Source organism: Cryptomeria japonica, chromosome 1 (assembly GCF_030272615.1).
Source record: "Cryptomeria japonica chromosome 1, Sugi_1.0, whole genome shotgun sequence".
In the NCBI taxonomy this organism is placed as follows: domain Eukaryota; kingdom Viridiplantae; phylum Streptophyta; class Pinopsida; order Cupressales; family Cupressaceae; genus Cryptomeria; species Cryptomeria japonica.
Genome location: NC_081405.1, coordinates 207498220 through 207504416, shown reverse-complemented (window position 1 = coordinate 207504416; position 6197 = coordinate 207498220). Strand labels below are relative to the sequence as shown.

At 36.3% G+C, this 6197-nt stretch overlaps 1 protein-coding gene across 3 annotated transcripts in view; it reads left to right on the top strand.

Annotated features, from left to right (window-relative positions):
- Positions 1–314: 314 nt before the first annotated feature.
- LOC131044437 (mechanosensitive ion channel protein 1, mitochondrial) overlaps positions 315–6197 on the top strand; it is a 93040-nt gene continuing 87157 nt past the window's right edge. Inside the window, exon 1 of one of the 3 annotated variants that reach the window (XM_057977760.2) lies at positions 315–658. The gene's annotated coding sequence lies outside the window, so the exon portion shown is untranslated. The remainder of the gene's footprint in view (positions 659–6197) is intronic. The other 2 variants (XM_057977758.2, XM_057977761.2) reach the window with 2 other exon arrangements.

The following is a 6197-nucleotide window of genomic DNA, read 5'->3' as shown; positions in this document are numbered from 1 at the left end:
TTTAGTATCATAAAATTAAGTATGTCTAACAAGACAATATAATAATAGAGTTTTTAAATTTGCTAGGTCAACTAACATGTGTAGTTCATTTCTATCTCATTCCTTTCGAATATTTATTCCTTAATCACAATAAAATAATTAGTTTTGACCATATGAATACAAGAATGGATAAACATAAGGATTGAACTGGAAAAATAGGTAACAAAATCAATCAATTTTTTTAAACCTATTGTAACGCATGCAATAATGTCCTGTAAACACTACTGGTGCAGACACGTCCAAAACAATCAAATGTCCGAGACCCACTTAAAAAATCATACATATTTGAGTTTGAATAAGCTGAATGTAAAATGGATTGCAAGATTAAAGACGATTTACATGACAAATGATGTGTTAATCGGTATACTAATTATCAAAGCGAAAGGCTAAAGAAAGCACTCTTTTCTATTTTTAAAAAGAAGTGCAAACATGAGTTCTTGTCGTGAGGATGGAGGAACCCAAATTTGAAACTCACAAATCTTTGGATTATGAAAATTCAGTCTGTGCATATTTGGAATTAGCAGTTGAAACCAAAGAAAAACCGAAGCTTGGCTGCCAATCTTGGGGCGAAAGAAGACACAAGCTCGGGTTACTGTAAATATGTCTTTATGCATTACAGGTATATTCCATCAATGTCTTTACGGACTTATATAATTTTCTGAATTGGGCATTAGTTCTCAGATCATCTGAATGGTATATTAAATTCATTTTAATCTACCCATCTCTCTTTTAATACAATTTATTATTTCTATATATCGACTGACCTACTAACCAGATACTGTTTTCAAACAGTTTGGCAACTTATCAGAAACAATTTTTTTGTTAGCAATATTTATTCAATTTCGAAATTGTATAAATGAATATTAGCTGTTTGTTTTCGAGCTTGCCCATTTCTTCATCGTTGATGAGACCGGCTATGGGTTTTGCGATCCATGATTGGTCTTATTGCAGTAATGTAATTGACTGTTGCATGACTGAATAAACCCAAGTAATGTGTCGGATATGTCCATTACTGGAAAAGCCCTAGTAATGTTTTTGGTTGTCAGTGACCATCCAGGAACAGATAGCAGGAACTAATATTTTACAGTAAGACACAAAAGCCGTATTGATAATTAACAAAGAAAGACAGAAACTATAATAATGTTCAGGAATGTATTGCTCGTCATATGAATACCATTATACGTGATTGCATAATGCAGCACACATAATCCTTAAGTGGTTCTCTAGTCTTTCTTGTTTGTTGCTGTAAGTAGCAGCTCATGGATTTCCCTAACCTAATTGTGTGGCATGCCTATGTAAATTGGGAGTAAAGATTTCATTTTGAATCATTATGTCAAATCTCGATTATTGCTTTTGGAGTTTGCCCCTCTAATTTGCTTAGCATTCTTGTTTCAAAATATTGCCATTTTCAGGTGTCATCCATAATTTCGATGTGTCCTGCTGTTGTTATTTTGCACTTGGCTACTGCTGTTTGATTGGATCCTAATAATTTCACTTCCAAAATATAGAAACATCATTACGTTTCCATCTACTTAAAAATAGATTGGGAGCAGTCGAACCGAATGAGAGAGGGTAGACATGAATCAGTAAAGCTAAGAGAAAACAGTATTTATAAAAGTCGCAAAGTACAAATTTACCACTCAATCACTTTAAATGACCTGCCAAATATTATTTGCTTCAGCTCATGCATCATTATCCCTCTGTTTTAGGAGAAAATTTGAGCCTCCTGGATCAAAGGTTTTCTTTTCTTTCCTTTTGGTTCACCTCCATGAAAGTCTGCTCTTTGGTTTCATCTTCAGTGAAATTTTGTACGTTCTCACAAAAGCAGCTACTTCCTTATCCTGTTTTATTTTTTCTCTCATGAATATCTTCACTCTTACTCCCGTTAGAAAGGTATTTGACACATGATTATTTATTCTTAAGATAAATAAGCTTACAATTACAATCTTTCTTCTTTTCCATTGACACCAAATGCAATTCTTTTCTCTTCAAATATATTATTTTGGTTTGTGAATTTTTCTGCCTCAATGGCATTTGCAACCTCATCAAGCATAACTAAATTTGTTTGAAAAACCCCATGCACATCTTTTAGTCTTCTGTATCTATTTCTAGCATTAACATCTCCAATACCTTATATGTTGTACATGACATTTAACTATTATGTAGATTTCTTTCCCTGGTTTTCACAATGGCTTCCCCAAATCCCCGAATGAAATTCCTTATTTCTCGTGTAATTTCTTCTATATTTTCTTTGACAGTTTCTAGTATAATTCCATTTAAAGTCATTCTCTCCACAAACCATCGCTTTTTCAACAATAGGAACCATTTCCTGTAAAGTCCCGTTCTCCTCTTTTTCAAAAGATCCTGCAATCTCCATCCTGTTGCTCTTTTGGATAACAATCCAAAAATCATCTCATCTTCATTCCCCAAGTTTGCAATTTCTTTTGTCATTATCAGGAAGGTTTCCGTCCGTTAATTCTCTTAAGGTAATAAGATCTTTCATTAAAGTTGCGACTCCTCTCAAAACATTTTCTGGTTTCTTAAAGCTGGAATATTCTCTTTCCATGAGAGATTCTTTTATATCTTCCAAGGTCATTGTGATCCAAGAAACCTTCTCTCTTCACTTGAGTAGTGACTGTCGTCATTTTTTTCCTTCACTTCTTTATGATCTTGAGCAAGGTGATCTCTCAATAAAATGTTTTTCAAGTTACCGATAACCTCCACCTCGGCTTTTTTGTTCTTTTCCTTTTGCTTTTCCATCTCTATTTCTTCTTTTGTCACCTGCTGAAGTTCCCATGATGCAATTTTCTTTTCCTGAAGGTATGTCCTCACTCTTTTCTGAATTTCTTCGATCATCTTGCAGCTAACTGCAATTACTCCAGAACCTTTTTTGCTCTGATGCCACTTTGATGTAGTGCAGGCCATTCCAGCTGCCACTTAGTTTGGAAAAATACTATTGTTCCACAGGGAAACATGTCCCCCCCCCAAAAAAAATAAAATAAAAAATTCACGTGTTTCCAGGACGTGGGGAAAATGTCCCCCCACCTCACTGTCACCGCCATCAGGACACTGCTGAGATGCCGGGGACGTCTGGGAGTCCCTCGTGGCCTTCATTTAGAAACTCCAACTGAAAACAAAAAAAGGTGATAAATTTGTGAAAATGACATTTGTAATGAAGGTTTTGGAGGCCTTATTTGCGCTTGTTGGCAAGGGCTATGCCCCTTGACCCCACCTTGTATCGCAACACTTCCCCCGGACCCTGCCAGGGGCGCTGCCCCTTGATCCAGTTGGGGGCTCTGCCCCAAATCCCCACAAGGGGCACTGTCCCTTGATCCCAAATCTCGTTATTGCTAATGCAATCATTGCTATGTTTTTTATGTTTATTAATTTCTAGTTTAGACTTCACTTAGTATACCAAAGTTTCATTCTTATTCTTATTCTTGGTTTGCTGATGCTCCCAAAGTTAAAAAATTCTGTCTACAATTGTTAATGATCAAATTTTAATGGAATCATTGTCATGTTTTTAATATTTATTAGTTTAAACTTTAAACTTTACATAGTACGCTAAAGTTTCATTTACAATTCTTAGACTTATTCCTTATATATCTATTTATAACTAATTTTTCATGCACTATATGTATTTGCGCCACTGTCCGCAAACTTAGGCCCTTGGTCCCCCTGTCCCCAAAACCCGTCTCTCTGTCAGGAAACTCTGTGGAACTATGATTTAAAATATTTGTGCCTTCAAATGCTGATGCACAAGCATCTGGGTACACACATGATCCTGCTCGCCCAAAAACAATGACAGTTGATTTTGGTTTTCATTCTAATTTTGTGTTTTGTCAGGTTGTTACTTGTCTTTTCAGGTTACTGCCTCAAGTCATATCTCTTGAGACTCGATGACTTTGGGGTGCTGTGTGATATTATGCCAAGCTGGACTCTTCTACGAATTTGTCTTGTGTTTCAGTTCCACTTAGGAATTGGCTGTGTTGGCATTCAACATATATCTCCTGTACTGCGTAAAAAGTACTTAAATTCTGGAGAAGTCATGCAGCAGTAATTCTTTTGACAGACAGGTACTTGCTGGGTGTGGGTTTTGAACTTCCTGCTGTTTCTGGGAACTATTCCTAGTATTTGCGGTTGCTGGCAGCTACATTATAGCTGGCTGCTGGCAGTTGCAATCCGGGCACAGCACACTGGCTTCCAGCTGGTACTTATTTCACTGTCCTTCTGGCTGGCAGCTATGTCTGCCAGGCACTATTTTTCTAGTATGGGTGATCCTTTTTGGTGGATGCTTCCTCAGGCGTATCATTTCTACAGCCCTTAAATGCTGATAGTTTCATACTGTTGGGCAGTTCTCCTGTTTCTGGCCGTGGTGTTATTGTTGGTACTCATGATCTGACTGGCGACTGCTAATTGACAGCCAGTACTTCCTAGGCGCCTGGTATTTTATTTATTTATTTTTCCTTTAAGAGAGACATGCTGAGGTGAAAAAAAGGGTGGAAGATAGGTGGAGCTAAGTCTCACCCCTGCTGATCTGCAGTAATTCAGGATAATTTATGAGTAGTTGTAACCCTATTTGTCTGGGTTGTATGCCTGAACAGTGAACTGTGAATATTGAATGTTCTGAATGATGGTAAAAATTGTAATCAGCTATCCTTTCTTCATTATAAATATATTTCTGAATGCTGTTATATCATTGAAAAAGGATACAAGAGGGTTTTCCTGGTTGGCTAACATACAGGTCTGTTGTTGTGTGTGTAATACTTGAAAGTGAGGATTGCAAAGTCCCTGTTGCTGAACTGTGTGTCCAAGACGCAGGGATGTATCTGAATTCTGATTAACAAGTTAAGTGTTGTTACTGTTTCCATAATGTATTTGTGTGTTAACTGTGTATGTGATGCTGTTAGGGTTAGCTGCCCTTCACTGGGTTCCTGATCCTTGTCTGCATCAAATTCTTAAGCTAAATTTTGCCAAAACACCTATTTATAAGCTCATCTTCTCATTCATAGACAAGACACCTGCAACTTTGATCAGAAACACGTACACAAAAATAGTAATACAGAAATAGATTGCAGAATTCAGAGATTGAAATTAGGAAAAAATGAGATTGGGTATGCACGTGAAAATTTTCTTATTGCATAAAAGATATAGATCCAAACAAGAATAATTTTTTCATTGAAGAATCAAAACATACAACTAATTGCTGCACTGAGAAGCTACTGCTCTTCACACACAGACTCCCTACACCAGCATGCCCCCAGTTTCCTCAATAAAACAAAACTAATTGCCCACTAAAATTTCAATATTGGCCAGTTAAGTGACCCACATTTCCAGCAGAGTGGTTCCCAGACTCTCAGCAGAGTGGCCTGCCAAATGGCTGTGTCATTCTTTTAATCTTCTTGTTAATTCTCAACTGTCATTGTAAGTCAATTGATTGGATTTTTATGCTTAGAATCCATCATTATCTTCCTGGGATAGTTTGTTGTTGCTGCAAGTTTTCCATGGCAGGTTGTATGCCAAGTTTGGAATTTAATGTTAGAGAACAGTTAGGGGAAAAGATTGGGCATAGAAAAAGGCAAAAATTGGAACTGAGTTCTTTCGAGAAGAACGTATGTCTTGGACTCAACAATAGAAATCAACATATGTTTTTTATATTGCATATATTCAGCTGGTCATGACACTGCAGATTCTTCTAAACGATCTCGTATCAGCTCTTTCTTTCTAATTTGTTGGATATTGCTTTCATGATTTCATTGCATCTTATATTGGATGGGTTTTGTTTGAATCTATTTTATTGGGTTTTGGTACCTCAATGGCCATAAATTTATTATTGGATTGGTTGATTTGATTGTATTCTTATATTGTATACTGGATGGGTTTTGTTTGGATCAATGTTATCAAGATCAAGTTGTAAAGGGAACTCATAACGATCATTTATCTGCAGAATTATCAAGAAGAAAGGCACACATATGCTTCAAGTGTGAGAAACTCTCGAAAGTTAAAATGAATATATATCATCATGTCAGTAGCAAACAATTATATACATCAATTAAAGTACACAAAAAATGAAAAAAACAGTCAATAATTTAAGTGCCTTGTATCCAGAAAGGTCTAGGAAAGAGCTATTTGTAAGTAAGACCTTCTATCACTTACAA